At 45.7% G+C, this 15,440-nt stretch overlaps 1 long non-coding RNA gene across 1 annotated transcript; it reads right to left on the minus strand.

The window, feature by feature from the left end:
* Positions 1–1,068: 1,068 nt before the first annotated feature.
* Positions 1,069–8,187, minus strand: LOC106148492. The gene is made up of 2 exons (XR_001233991.1): positions 5,040–8,187; positions 1,069–4,809 (listed from the first exon to the last, which is right to left on the minus strand). It is a non-coding gene; the product is annotated as an uncharacterized LOC106148492 (long non-coding RNA).
* Between the last annotated feature and the right edge of the window lie 7,253 nt (positions 8,188–15,440).

The following is a 15,440-nucleotide window of genomic DNA, read 5'->3' on the forward strand; positions in this document are numbered from 1 at the left end:
ACGACCACACGGCTGACTTGAACTCTGGAGGCTTGGTGGTTGTAGTAGTATACACCTGTAATCCCAGCACTCGGGAGGCTGAGGTAGCAAGGTTGATGTTTGAGGTCAACCTAGACTACATAGAGCTCAAGGGCAGCCTGCAATACACAGAGATCCTGTCTCAAAAACAAAAACAAACTGGAGACTTGCTGGGTGTGGTGGCACATTGTTGCAAGTCAAGGTTTTTTGGATATACGGTGTCATTATGTAGGCTACACCTAGCTGAGTTCACCAAGTTCTCTGCTAAGGTGCGGGGGTGGGGGTGGGGGGGTACATTAAGGGTGTGGCTTGTTTATTGGGATGAGCAGCAGTCCAGGAAGCGGGGTGTCCAGGGCACCATGGAGGCAGCAATAACTCCAGAATTAAAAGCTGTAACTAGGTGTTTCTACAGGCAACAGGATGCCTGTAACTGTCTCACTGCCACGTGGCTAATTTCATCCTCCCTATTGTCAGCTGGACTTAGACCAGGCGTCTATTACAGTTCAGTGAAAACATTAAAATGGCGTCAGAACTATGATGCAACTAGTTAGTGGCACAACGGTTGTAGTTACACACCAGCAGTTGGTACTTGTTTGAATTGATAAACTTTACGAATTTCTAAGTTTGTTGTAAATTTCAAATTAATATTTTTATTTGGGCAATTCAAATTCAAGCAACTAATGCAGCCTATTTATAGATATTAGTGAAGACAAGGGGTGGGCTTCACAGGGGGATGGGAAAATAGGAATCCAGCTATACCACGCCCAAGTTCTCTGATGCATGTGATTATGTGTATCAATAATGTACCAATAAAATCTGATTTAAAAGTGATTACTCATCCTTATCACCAGTAGTTCAAACCGGTGGGACCACATTGAGCAACAGCTGGAGCCAGCACGTAGCAGGTAGCACCCAAGGCCAGCCTGGACTACATGGTGACTGTCCCAAAAAACCCGCCTGAACTGCAGTAAGGCAAGCAGGGCAAGACACCTAGGCTCCTCCTGACTCATATGCGAGTGAAGTTTACACATAAAATAACCACACTTAACAGAACTTTTTAATTTTTTATTTCACAAAGTTTTGATAAAATTTCTCCAAATACCAGATGCATGATGAATTACACGAAGGCAGGACAGCTGTCAGATGTTCACATAAATACATATAAACCTCCAAGAGCTGCAACAGGTCCACCCCCACCACCACATAGTCCAAAGATACTACTGTAACCCCCAACACTTGCTTCTGAAGCTCAGCAGCACCCTCCCAGGAAGCAGGCAAGGTTCTGAAGAGACTGGGTCAAGCAAAGACGCCGCAGGGATTTGAACCCCGTCCTGGAAACCAGGAGTGCCAACCACCAGCATCTTTTGCTTTTTTTTTTTTTAAGCTAGAAAAGGCCAAAAAGCAAAACCTGAGAAAACAAAATGCTTTTGTTTTCTCAGGAAAAGAAAAACCTTTACAACCCTACTGAAGAGCACTGCACTGGAGAATCTGCTTCCGCTAAGATGCTAAGCTTGGCCAAGGCTTTGTAACGTTCACCTGAAAAAGTCTTAGCAGAGAATTTTTGCAATCCCACCCAGCAGCCCTCGCCACCACTACAAACCTGTCTCACTCAGCTGACCAGTCACACGTTCCCACCCAGCATTACAATTTTTAAACATGTTATCTGTTTTACTGGCTTAAGATGGTTTTAGTCACTGGATAAGTGCATACATGAAACACCTTAGAGCTATTTAGTTGTGGTTTTAATCGTCTGTTAATTTACACGCAAACCAGTGGCCTCTTCTAATAGTGCAACCCACGGGACCTCAGCACCACGGTTACCTTGAGAGATAATGCACCAGGCCCACAAGGATCCAAGCTACTGGCTGCACCAAGGTGAGGAGTGAAAGGTCAGTGCTAGGCCAAAGGCAGGGGGTGGCGATGTGGCAGAGAAGTTGCTTGTGGGGAGACCTTGCTTTTAACAGGCTTCTGGAAAAGCTAGGGAAAACAGGTTGCCCGCTTTCCCACTTTCCCTCCCCTTCAAGCATCACTTGAGACTGGGCTTTGTTAAAAGCTGCTATAAAAACAGCTTTACATGTTACAGTGAGCCCATGGATACTTAAGCCTTCTTCACTCCAGAAAGGCGCTGAGCCGAGTCCTCACTGCTAATAAAGACCGGATTATGAGGCTGACACGACTCATTGACCTTAGAGCTGTCTCTTGCCACAGGAAGGCTCCGGATGTCCTACTTTGAGCCTTCGGTGCCTTTAGTGAGGGGTACCTGAAAAATCTTAAAAAGAGGCTTAGCGCCCACCTCACCCCTCCACCCCCAGGCCAATACACAACTTGCTCACATGCTAATTACTCCAGCATAAAGCTGAAGCCTTTTCCACACTGATTCATCGTAACTGAGCTGCCTTTGTAAGTATATAAAAAGCTTGTTCACCTGTTGTCCTCATTTTGTCCACTGGTGAATTCAACTGGAAGCTCCTTCTAGTCTGCAGAGTACCATCTGAAAGAACTATTGGTTCCCAATCCCCACATTTAAACTGGAATATTTGGTTGTTTTTTATTTAAAATTAATAGGCTATTTTTTTCCTTACTGGGTCTGGCTTCTCTGGCCCTTCGAATACGTGTTGCTGTTCTCTCATGTTCCTGTATGTAAGAATTGAGACCAAGGGAGGGGAAGAGAAAAACCCACAAGACAATGCACTGAAAGACCACTGAGCTGTTAAAAGTATTTTTCCACTTGCCAGGTACAGTTCTTGATGACTGCTGCTTGTCTGAATTTATTTCTTGTCACTGACTTTAAAGGTTGAATCTGGAAAAGACTAAAGGCTTCAGTTCCCCCCCCACCCCCCCTACCAGAAATTAACAAAAAAAGCATTTTACCTAAAACAGCAAAAGGTACTTGGCTTTCATCACAAACACAGGTTACTTAAAAGCTGCAGAAATGTCCTCAACACTCAGCCTGTTATCACTCCACTCATGGATTTTTCCTTTCAACAATCACTACTCCAGACATTGGGGGACACAACTTTTGATCACACTCCAGTCGCTTCATAATGCATTCTAATAGCAGCGATCAGAACAGTACTGCGTTTTTATTACTTGCCAAAAGGACAGACAGACCTGAGGTCAAGACAACTGCGTTCTCTGTAGTCTGTAAAAAAAACTAAAACAAGTAAGCCCCGTCCCCTCCTCCCTTCCCTTCCAATTCCAGGAGAAGTTTCGAGTACGCTGATAAACTCACTGGAAGATCTCACACTCACTAGGAGAACAGAAGGCAGAGCAGAGCCAAGCAGGCATATGCAAGTCAAAATCCTGAACAGCTCCATGAAGGATGAAATGAAGCCTCTGCAAAGGAAAATTCTCAAAACACCCACATGCCCCCTTTCCCAGATGCCTGGCTGCACAGTGTGATACACTTTAACACCTGATGAGATGGTTAAAGCACTTTTAACATGCAAACTTTGGAAATGGGGAAAATTATTACTCTAGCCACTGTCATATTGACTCCTGACTTTCTGGAAACAAAAGAGTTACCTTTTACTCTCATTAGCTCCCACCTGTCTAAGAAGTATTTATTCCTTATTAAGAGGGCCTCTATTGCCATGTCTGGGATTTTAAATGATCATCATTTTATGAAGAATAAAATGTCTTTCCTGCCTTAAGTTAGTTAAATTCGGTCTTCTGCTCAATTCCTGCTCTTGTCCATTTAAGTGTTCGAAGACAAAGTTTCTGAAAGATTAGAGAAGAATACCCCCCAAGATTGCCCCAACACTAACTACAGACAAACAACATTTTATTTAAATAAGGAGACAGCTTTTCTAAAAACATACATTGTCTAGTAATATTTTATTAACTTGTATGATTTAATAGTTTATGCACAATACATTGCAACAATTTTTTTAAGGAAAATTAACACATCTGACCTTAACAGCACATTATGGTATCCCTTTCATAGGGTCTTCAGAGATTAATGATCAAAAATTCCTTTGTTTCATAAGCATTGTGATTAAGGCACTTGTCACTTGAAGAGGCTTTTAATTCAAGACATAAATGCCTTGAGTGAGGTGTAATATCCCATCACATGGAAGGCCACTGGCACAAGGCTAGACCATCCTAAGTATTTTTTAAATGGATGGAAAAATTCCTCACAATCCTGAAATTCCCCGAGGATGGGGTCAGGAAAACGTGCCACGTTTGATAATCTCCACAATTCATAATTAAGCACTTATCCCTAACATGCAAAATTGCGATGCAAGATAAAACTTATCTGTCAACAGCTGCCTGCTGTTTTCTGCTCCCAGATGAAATGAAGCAACTCTTCTGATAAGAGAACCTGTCTGAGGCAAACGAAAGATTGGCACACAGCACAGCCTCTTTCAATCCACTTGATCCCAACTCAATTATTTCAGCTTCTTTTACTCCAGGATTAATGTAGTATATAATCATTTTCGTTTCATTTCACTTTATTCTGCTTTTGTAAAAGCAGGGTTTGAGGTGGACATGTGCTCTTCGTTGTTCATCAATTTCTTATTTTTGTGGGTATAGCTTGATAAACCATTAACTTTAAAATGGTAGATTCCGTAACTTTTAAATTTTCATTCTTTTGTTTAAATTTTTTTGCATGTGCAGCCAATGTTTTCATCAGTAGTAAGGATCTCAGGGTTATCTTATTCCCCAGTGGAGGCATGACATAATGTTTTCTGCCTTTACTTATCATTCACCAAGGAGCTGTCCCTCTGCATACTACGTCATCGTCATACTGCCAGGCTCGTTATGACTCAGATGTTATCTGAAAAAAGTCTACAGAAAAAAAAGGTTTCCCCTCCCTCATCAACAAAAGCCCACCCTCTAAAACAGACATTTATAGCTCAACTACCACAATTATTACAAATAAACAAACTTAAAATACAATTTACAAAATTTTAAAAGCATACCTTTACATTACGTATTGCCAGTCATACAAAGGAAAATTTTTTTCCTAAGCTAAGAAAGAAAAGCTCTTACACACACAACTGAAAATGGAATCTTACTTGATAATATAAAAGCTACCATCAGAAGAAATCCCTTCAGGGTCATTAAGTCACCTCCTTTGCTCTGAAGTTCCTACAGTAGTATTAAGTTATATTAAATCACCTGAAAAAAATTCCAAAAGAGAACCAAACACTACCATCTGTATCCAAAACTTGGTTTTTAAAACTTTCCCAAGACTGTAAACTACTCAGTGTCACTCGGGTGGGCCAGACCAACCCCAGTCCAAAAATTTCCTTCCCCACGCCTCATGCCTCATCTATGTATTTGGCGGGGGAAGAACCGTATTACGGTTGAGCCTCCTTGCCCGAATTAAAGCACTGGTGATACACCTAGTGAAATCTTTCCCCGATGCCCAATTCAAAGATTGGAAGAAACAAAAAACTACAAGATTGTAAGTTACTTGCCAACTTGAATGTTGAGATTTCTTTAGTTTTTCCATCCTAAGTATTTAACTTCTCTGGAAGGAATTATCTGAAATCATAAACTAAACAATTACCTAAACCCCCCCATCCCAACCACAACAAGCTGCCAACTAAATTTTTGCCAAAACTTACCCCTCCCCTTTTGGTATTGTGAACCAAATTTGAAAACTTAACTTCAACATTTGGCCTAGCCAAGCTCTTCTGAAGTTCTCCTGAGTTGACTGAGTATGAATCAAAGCTGCACTGTGCTGTACTGTTCAGCTTCAACTGGAAAAACTCTTCCAAGGATAAAAGCAGCTCCAATCCCTGCAGGTGCTCGTGCCAACAGCATAGCAGTACACGCCTTCTCTAACCCAGTGTGTCAATAGTACTATAGCATCTGTGGAAAATCTTAGAAAAAAAAGATTTCCTCCCCCACCCTCTCTTCCCTGTTAAGACCATTCCCAAATACTGAGTAGAAACAGTTCAAGAGTTAAAAGTGCTTTAGAAGTCTGATAAAGGGGTTTAAGAAAAAAGTGAAACTACCAGCCAATTCTCCAATGGACAGCTCCTCCAGACTCAAACTGTGAGTGCTACTGGTGCTCTAGCGTTCTCTAGAAACTGTAAACCTGCGGTTTTCTGATTATCCTGATACTGGATTTTCCTTTTTTTCTGTTACCTTGAGTCATTTGCCTTTAGGATTCTAGACAGACCTAAGAGGAAAAGAACTCAAAACACGTTTTGCCCCAACCCCACCCAAAAAAACTCCCTCCCCGTTACAACACCCAGACTCCACATTCATAAAACTATTAATTCAGGGTGAGGAAAAACTCTATTCACCAAACACACACTTCATTACTCCAACTAAAATCGAAGTCCTTACAGATTTACTTAAAATTGTCTGCAGGCTCTATAAAACTCATGTTTTCTCTCAAGTAAGTTTTTAAAAAACTTGCCATCTACCATTCCTCCGTGCCTTGGCAGTCTGCCCTCAAATGCTTCAGACAAGACGCAGACAGAACGTTAAGCCTGAAAAAGAAAAACCTACAACACCCGGAATCGGCCTACACCCGTATGAATCACTTGACAAAGTACGCAACACCCCCAATACCATTAGGAAAACAAAGTAAAAAGTTACCATACACAAGTTACAGGAAAGGACCACACAGCCGACCGGGTTTGACCACACCACTCGCTCGCTCGCTCTCCCTGCAGCTCTGCACACTGCCATGCTGGGCTAGGAGGCCGCTATCTATCACCGCGCCGCTCGCCGCCTCCGGTAGTTGACAAGCCAAGGCGCTAGCTTCGCACAACCGCACTCGAATCTCCTTCCTCGACTCCTCTCCTAGCTTCACCAACCAACGTTAGGGGCGCCTTCCTCCACCAAACCGCACTGCTTCCTGGACTCCTTCCTATCTTCACCACGAGCTGCCGCGGGCTCCTCAGTCCTAGCTTCACCAACACTGGCTCCTGGATGCCTGTCTGCTGTCTTCCTAGATTCTCAATCCACTTCTCCGTAGCACCTGGGTCAGCTGCCATTTAATACTAGTCCTTAAGATCTTTTTTAAGTATTAGCGCAAAGTCCCACGCGACATTCTTGATCTTGAATTCAAAGTCCTTCAAATTTTTCAAAGTGAACTATGCTACTGGACTTGAAACCTTTTATTCTTCTAACTCTTCCAAAAGCATCCTGCCTCAGCCTTCACATGACTCCACTCCTTTCAGCTGCTTTTTCATGCGATTTTAACTGATTTCTCTACTAGCTTCAAATAATCTTCAGAATTGCCTCTGATCTAAACACCAATTTTTTTTAACGTTTTTAACCTCTGCACCACCATTAAGTTAAAATTGATGGGCTTTTTTTTAAAAAAAGACTACAATAATTAATTTTATCCAGTATTTCTGACTTCGACTTCTCTATCTTCTTTCTTGTCCAATTCTAGCTCGTTTTTCCATTTTCTGCCTTAAATACCTTTCCTTGACAATATTCTCCGTTTCCTATCTTGTTCTTCTAGTTTTCTTCTAAGTTTGAATACTTTGCCCTTTTGTTGCTCCAATACCTTTCCTTCAAAATTTTTCGTATTATCTTCTAAGTTTCTTCTGCCTATCTTGTAGCTTAAATTAACATGTCTTCCAAAGGCAAAATTCTTCTAGTTTTCCTATCTTCTGTCTTTTCTTCACCTTCCTGTATTTCTTAAGTTTTCCACTTCAAATTTCTAGTCTTCAAATTTAACCTACCATCCCCAATACTTATTTTCGGTATTTATAAAATACTTCACGACGCGATCTTTCTTGCGTCATGTCCTTCACTTTAACCACCTCCATTTAACCTTAAGCCATCGTCTTCTAATTTTAATCACCTACAGCCCTACTTTTTAAAAACGTTTAGGCTTTTTAATCATGTTGAACATTAGTCTATAAGGCTATACCTTTCACTAAAGGCTAAATCGAAAGGCTTCGGAGGCTTAATTTTTAGACTTAACCTTGCTCTTACTCCGTAAAGAAGCTTCATCTTCAAACAAAACGTTTATGCTCTTTCTCAAGCTACTTTAAGCCTATTTACTTCTAAAAGCTATTAAAATTACTTTAAAATTCTAAGCAGAATCTTCGTTAGGCTAACCAGTAAATCTCCTAGTTATAAGATCCTTTTTAAGTTAAAAAATAAACTTATCTGCCGCTTCCTCAAGCTCTGCCTCTCCAGCCTCTCCTTCTCTCGCTGCCTGAATGCCTGCTGCAGAAGCAGGAGGAGCCGTATTTATACACAAGGCACAGCACGCCTCATTGAACCAAAATAACCCTCCGCCGCCTTTGTGAGGCAAAAAAATAGTTCCCGGAGAGGGGTAAAAATAGAACCGAAATTATACAATAGTTCTATAGATTGTTCTTAACAGTTTATGGTACTTGAAAGCAAAGTAATACCCAGAAATGCTTCAGATTCGCTGGCAAGTAGGTATAAGCTGAAAACAGACCAATTAAGGGATGGCAATCACATTTAAATAGGTTACCAAACCGTTTAGAACTCGGAGCCATGATGAGGCATTTTAAAAATAGCTCTTAAAAATACCTTCGGTGTTTTCTGTGAAGTACGGTGGGCCCTAACTCCTGTCCTTTGAAGGAAGGCTAGCATGTGTTTGCCGAGGGCTTTAACTTCTCATTTCATACCTAACCCGGCGTCTGCCTCGGAAATGCCCGCGGCGGCCGTTCGCCAACAGAACGCGGGTTTCCCCGCCGCCCGCGCCCGGGGAGCTGCCCGCGATCGCGCCGCCCGCCTTGTTCTATCGAGAAACCGAGTGGGACAGGCGCCGATCGGCTCGGGAGGTCACCAGGCGCGATCGGCCCCTTCTGAAGAGGCCGCCTCACCCCTCCGAGGCTCCGGCATCGGGGCGGCCGCGCTGCGTTTTACACAACCTAAGCGGCTCGGCCATTTTGCACGGTTCACCTTCTCGCTTGCTAAATACCAGCTCGACCGTCCATCTTTGGTTGTTCCTTGTGAACATGAGCTCTCTGAAGCGTCCAGGCCTCACTTAAAGTGAGCCAAAGCCAAGCCGCGCCACCGGAGCCACGTTTAAGTGTCCTTCTAAAAGGGTCGCGAAAAACAAATGGCCTCGCCTCCCTCGGGCAGCCGCGTCGCGGGCGAGTCCCAGACCATCGCGGACGCGACTGCTTCTCTAGGGGTTTATAGATGCTGGGGCACCGCTTGCTTTCACCCTCACCTTAACGCTTTTTACATCACAGCTGGGAACAACAAAAAAGTGTTTTGTTTTTTGGTCTTTTTGAGACAGGGTTTCATTATGCAGTTCGGGCTGGCCTCGAACTCGCAGCGACCCTCTTGCGTCAGCCTCCCGAGCGCTGGGATTACAGGCGTGCGCCACCACGCCCGGCAAACAAAAGCTTTTTCGTAAACCCCAAATCAGTTTCTTTCTACAGTTTGAATACTTTTTAAAAACATCTCCCCGCGGTGTGTACCACCCAGGGACTCAAGCAGACACTGGTTGGGGGGGGCGGGTGACGGCGGCGGAGGGAGCAAAAAGTGGCGAGAGGCAGAGGCGCCGCGCCGGATTCCAGAACCCTCGGCGGGGGACAGGGGAGGGGAGAGCCCGGCGCCATCTCCGGCGCTTTCCGGGAGGAGACAGGCCAGGGCCGTGGGCACAAAGGCTGGGGGAGGGGCGCGGTTCCAACACGCTCCGCGCAGTGATACGCAGGCTGTGAGCCGCCGCCTGCCCGAGTGGAGTGCCGGATCGTAGGCGGACGCCGCCGGTTCTAACCGGCTCCAGCCGGCCTTGGCTGCCTTCCGGGCGCGGAGGCGTTTGACGCAGCGCTTCAGCGCGCAGGCGCGCCCCACCCCCAACGCTTATCCTGTTCGAGGAAGTGGTGTTGTCGGCGGTACGTGGCCGAGGGGCAATAAGCCGCCAGTTTTGGGGGTCGGCCTTTTGTGGAGCTTCAGATTTCGATTCTCTTTAGCCTAGGTCCTTTTTTCCTTCCTTTTTTGTCATCTCCTCATTGTCTCAAGGTCACCCATTAAGTAAAGGTTAAGTGAGCCCCTTGTAATGATCAGGCGCTGTCGCAATGAGAACACCCAGTGGGTGGTCATGTAATGGCTCCTCGCCTGGAATTCTCCGCGGAAGGGGCTGTCAGTCTTCACAGAGTTAGGGTTGGGGTTTGGGTTGAAGCACTAGCAGTTGCTGCTTTTTTTTTTTTTCAGTCCTGCGAATTGAACCCAGAGCTTTTACACTGAGCTGCATCCTCTGCTCTTTCATTTTTTGAGACAGGGTTTCGCTAAATTGCCCAGGTTGGGCTCCAACTGGACTTCCTCCTGCCTCAGCCTCCAAGAGTGCTGGGATGATAGGCCTGGGCCACTAGGCCCAGCTTCCTGTTTTGTTGTTTTGGTTTTGTGTTTCTTTTTTAAGAAACGAAGCAGTGAGACATAATGAATTCCCCCAAGGTACCAGAGGTCTAAAGCTTGGGGCCAAGGGCCGGGCCTTAGCATCCACCCTCTTCCCCTGCAGTTTTGTTCTAGAGTTTGTAACCTGGCATGTTTTTAGGTAGTATCGTCCAGAGGTTGGTTAGAGCTTAGTGACACTACAGGTTAAGATGGCCGCTAAGTAATGACGTGGAATTGTATATAAAGTTTATCCTCTTTTTTTTTTTTTTTTTTTTTATACAGGGTCTCACTGTGTGGTTCAGGCTGGTCTTGAACTCACTATGTAGCCCAGGCTGGCCTCCAACTCACAACAATCCTCCTGCCTCAGCCTCCTGAGTGCTGGGATTACAGGCATGTGACACCACACCTGGTTTATCCTCTTATTTTTTAAAACACCTTTGGTTCCTGTGGAGGACAATGCTTGTTCTGGGCATGGTAGCACACGCCTCTAATCACAGCACTCGGCAGGCTGTGACAGGAGGATCACTGCAAGTCCAAGGCCAGCCTGGGCTATAAAGTGAGCTCAAGGCCAGCCTGAACTGCGCAGTGAGACTGTCTCAAAAAGACCAAAAAAGCCGGGCGCGGTGGCACATGCCTGTAATCCCAGCACTCAGGAGGCTGAGGCAGGAGGATCATTGTGAGTTTGAGACCAACCTGGGCTTCAAAGTGAGCTCAAAGCCAGTCTGAACTCTAGAGCGAGACTCTGTCTCAAAATCAAATCAAGTCAAATAAAAAAGATTTTAAAAAAATCAAAATCATTGACAGCAGTTGTGAAGGTGAGGATTGGAGCAAGTCGGTACTGGTCCCCCTGTCTGCCCCCATCCTTCCCCTCTCACCCCAGTGAAATGAGGCCAATTTAAGCCTGTCTTCTCATCTGCCCTTGTCAAAGCTGTTCTTCTTTTCTCTTTTTTCATTTTTGAAAAGCCCTTCAGAGTGGAATATTACTGAGCTGCCAGTGATTCCCTTTGGAGACAGTCGTGATGTTTGCTTTGGAGCTGGAAATTTTTTAGTAGAATTTTAGCTATGGGAGGAGGAGAAGTGAGTTGGGTCACGTCAAGTTACAAATGGGGACTTGGGAGTCTGGGAAGTCACAGTGAGCTAGCAGAACGCATTCTTGAGTCCCCCTTTTGCCCTCCTGCTCCCCGCTTTCTCCCCAGGCCTGCTGTGGCCTCCAGAGCTGCAGTTTTTGGAGCACTGAGGGAGGCCCTGGGGCAGTGGAGGTGAAACTTTGGCAGGAGAGCCGCAGGAGCTACTTGTTATCGTTGAAAGCTCTAAAAGGTTGAACATGGCTGCCTTAGGAGCTGCGCTGGAGCCCAAGCAGTGAACTTTACTAATGAATCCCAGAGGGCTGGGTGGCCCAGGCCTGTGATCCCAACAGCCAGGAGGATTGCTGGGAGGTTTTTGTTTGTTTGTTTGTTTTGTTTTGTTTTGTTTTGTTGTCTTTTTGAGACAGGGTCTCACTATACAGTTCAGGCTGGTCTGGAATTTGCAAGGATCCTCTTGCCTCAGCTTCCCAATTGCTGGGATTACAGGCCTGCACCACCACGCCCAACTCCAGAACTACCTGTTCTATCAGGAAAGTCTGTCTCAACAAAACAAAATAATAGTAATTTAAATAAAAAGAATCTCAAAGGGCTTTAAACCAGGTGTGGTGAGGCACACCTTTAATCTCAGCACTCAGGAGGCTGAGGCAGGAGGCTTGTTGCAAGTTAGAGACCAGCCTGGGCTACAAAGTGAGCTCAAGGCCAGCCTGAACAGCCCAGCAAGACCCTCACAGAAAAGGTGATGTCACAGAAAGACAAAAAGGGGAGGGCTTTAAATAATTGTCAGTTTTCCTCCAGTCATCAGTAAGTGAAAAATGTATTTTTAGAGATCGTTGTGGTGTGGCGTGGTGGCGCACACCTGTAATCCCAGCACTCAGGAGGCTGAGGCAGGAGGATCACTGCGAGTGTGAGACCAGCCTGAGCTACAAAGTGAGCTCAAGGCCAGCCTGAATTGCACAGGGAGACCCTGTCTCAAAAAGACAAAAAAAAAAAAAAAAAAAAAAAAAGAGAATCTTATGGACACTAAACTGCTTGTACTGTTCAGGCCCAAACATTTACTGTGTTCATCTATGTTTTGCTTCACTGAACAGACTCGGGCTGTGTCCAGGATATTTTGATCCCAGTCTCCCCTCCCTCCCCTCACCTTTCCTCCCCTCGCTTCTCATCTCCTCTTTCTCCTATGTGGTCACTCAGGCACAACCGGTCTGGACAGGCCAGCAGTGAGTCTCTTCTTGCTTTACAAGGCCAGCCTGGCCTGGGGTTGTAGCTCAGTGGTGGAGCGCTTTGCCTAGCACATACGAAGCTCTGGGTTCCATCTCTAGCAGCACAAACATAAAAGTTAAAAATACTGTGTGCTTTGGTGAGATGTACTGATTATGCATATATTTGCTTATGCGGTCTTCTTTCAACTTTCTTTTTGCAGGCAGTGTCTTACTGTGTAGCTCAGGCTGGTCTGGAACTCCACATCCTCCTGCCTCAGCCTTCCAAGTCCTGGGATTACAGCCGTGCACCACCGTGCGCAGCTTATCTCAATTCTTGGAACTAAGTATCCTTTAAATCACATGGAATCTTTTCTCTGATGAATGTCAGTGTTCTTTAGCCTCACAATCAATGACTGCAGCTGCTTGCTGTACTGGTCCTTTCATATCCTGCTTATTCCCTTCTGTCTCAAACCTACTCTTCATTTGGGCCAAGGACGCCAGTTTAAGAGGAAGTCCCTTGGGGCTGGGGATTTAGCTCAGCGGCAAAAGCGCCTGCCTGGCAAGCGCAAGGTCGTGAGTTCGGTTCCCGGTACCGGAGAAAAACCAAAAAAAAAAAAAGGATGAGATGAAAGAAGCTGGAATGAACTATGAGAATTTGATAAAATGATAGTAAACAAAGGGGTGGAAAAAGAGAATGCGGAAGATTTTGATTTCCTGGCTGTGGCTTCAGGGTGTGTCACTGAGAAACACTAAAGCAGCAAAAATTTAAATCAGGCCTCTGTGTAAGCTCCTGCCAGAAGCCTCCAGGCCTACCAAGCTCTGTGCTGCGCCCAGCGGCCATCTGGGTGAGGGGCTGAGTCACAGGAACTCTCCCAGGCCGCTTCCATTCCTTGATTCCTTGCTATCCTGTGATTTCTATCTAAAAGGAAAAGGGAGTTGAAGAAAACAACCTTCGCCAGGGATACAGCTCAGTGGCACAGCACCAGTCTGACAAGCAGTTCAATTCCTAACTAACTAACTAACAGAAAGAAAGAAAGAAAGCAACCTTCTTGTTTCCTAAAGGCAGAATTTGGGGTTCCCAGCCACCTCCCTGACCACCCCCCTTCAGAATGTGACTTCAGGAACGACGTGGACTGTAATGCTTCTGCGTGAACTTGGAACTTTCCCTTCCCACTGTGGGAAAAACCCGCAGAGAGGGCATGACGCAGTGCAGGGCTCAGCTGCAGAAGAGAGAGCGTTTCTCCTTTTAGAGGATTTTGGGGGCTAAAAGCATACCTTGGAGAAAGTATAAACTCGATCACTGGGATCCACCAGACATAACCACTACCACAAAGATTGCTGGGGTCAGGTCCAGCAATACCAGGCACAGAAAGTAGGGGTGGCTGGATCCTTGTTATTCCCCCAAAATGTGGGGACAAGGCAGCCCCAGCTTCTCTATCACAGGCACTGAAATCACCAAGACAGAATTTAGCAAGGACCCATCTCAGTGTTAAAAAACAAGGTAGGCATGGTGGTACACACCTGTCATCTCAGCACTTGGGAGGCTGAGGCAGGAGGATCAAAAACTCAAGTTCGTCTTGGGCAATTTATCTAGACCCTGTCTCAAAATAAAAAGGGGGGGGTCAGGGTGTGTAGCTCAGCAGGAGAGCAACCCTGGGTTCAAACCCCAGAGCACCCACACACACACACACAGAGCAATGCTGGTCATTGGCTCCATCCCATTGTTTCCAGTTTCTTCTCTGTGGTACTGGGATTGAACCCAGGGCCTTCACATCCCTAGGCTTTTTATTTTTTATCTGAGACAGAATCTCACTAAGTTGCTGAATTGCCCAGGCGAGGCTCTAATTCCAAATCCACCTGCCTCGGCCTCCCCGGTGCTGGGATTACAGGCATGTGCCACCATTGCTTCTAGTTTCCATGTTCCTTCCCAACTTGCAGTGTCTCTCTGTTCCTTCCCTCCAGGCAGCCGCACGTGGCTGGAGACTCGCTGACTGACACCCCGCCCTCCATGTCACTGGCTTCCTGTGGTCCCCCACTGCTTGTTGGGAGGTTGCATGAGCACCTGTCCTGTGGCCAGCTCCCCTCCTGTACAGGTGTTGAACACTGTAGTAGCTCTCTTATCCCTTACAACCCTGAGGAGCAGGTGCTGCTGTTACCTCTTCAGACGGACAAGGAAACTGAGGCTGAAGTCAAGGCTGAGAGGCATCGCTAGTGCCTGGCACATAGTAGGAACTCAGGAACCATCTGCAGAGAAATGACTACATAAGTAGACTGGACTTGTATCTCTTCTGGAATTTAAAAACATGCAGAAGCCAGGCGTGGTGGTGCAAGCCTGTAATCCCAGCACATGGGAGGCTGAGGCAGGAGGATCATTGTGAGTTTGAGACCAGCCTGGGCTACAAAGTGAGCTCAAGGCCAGCTTGAACTGCATAGGGAGACCCTGTCTCAAAAAGACAAAAAAAAAAAAACATACAGAGCGGATGTGGTGGCGCTCACCCATAAGCCTAGCACTATGGGCAGCTGAGGCAGGAGGTTACAAGTTCAAGGCCAGAATGGACTACTTAGGGAGATTACCTTAAAAAAAAAAAAAAGAAAAGAAAAAGAAAAGAAAAGAGAAAAGAAAACTAAAGAATAAAACAGGGGGCTGGGGATGTAGCTCAGCGGCACAGTGCCTGCCTGTCAAGTGCAAGGTCCTGAGTTCCACTACCAGTTCCAAAATTTAAAAAAATAAAACAGCCTATACAGTGGTGTATGTGTGTGGTCCCATCTACTCTGTAGAGGCTGAGTCAGGAAGATCACTTGAGCCCAAGAATTTGAGACTAGCCTGGTGACA

This window comes from Chinchilla lanigera, unplaced genomic scaffold, assembly GCF_000276665.1.
Source record: "Chinchilla lanigera isolate Chin_1 unplaced genomic scaffold, ChiLan1.0 scaffold00021, whole genome shotgun sequence".
Classification (NCBI taxonomy): Eukaryota; Metazoa; Chordata; class Mammalia; order Rodentia; family Chinchillidae; genus Chinchilla; species Chinchilla lanigera.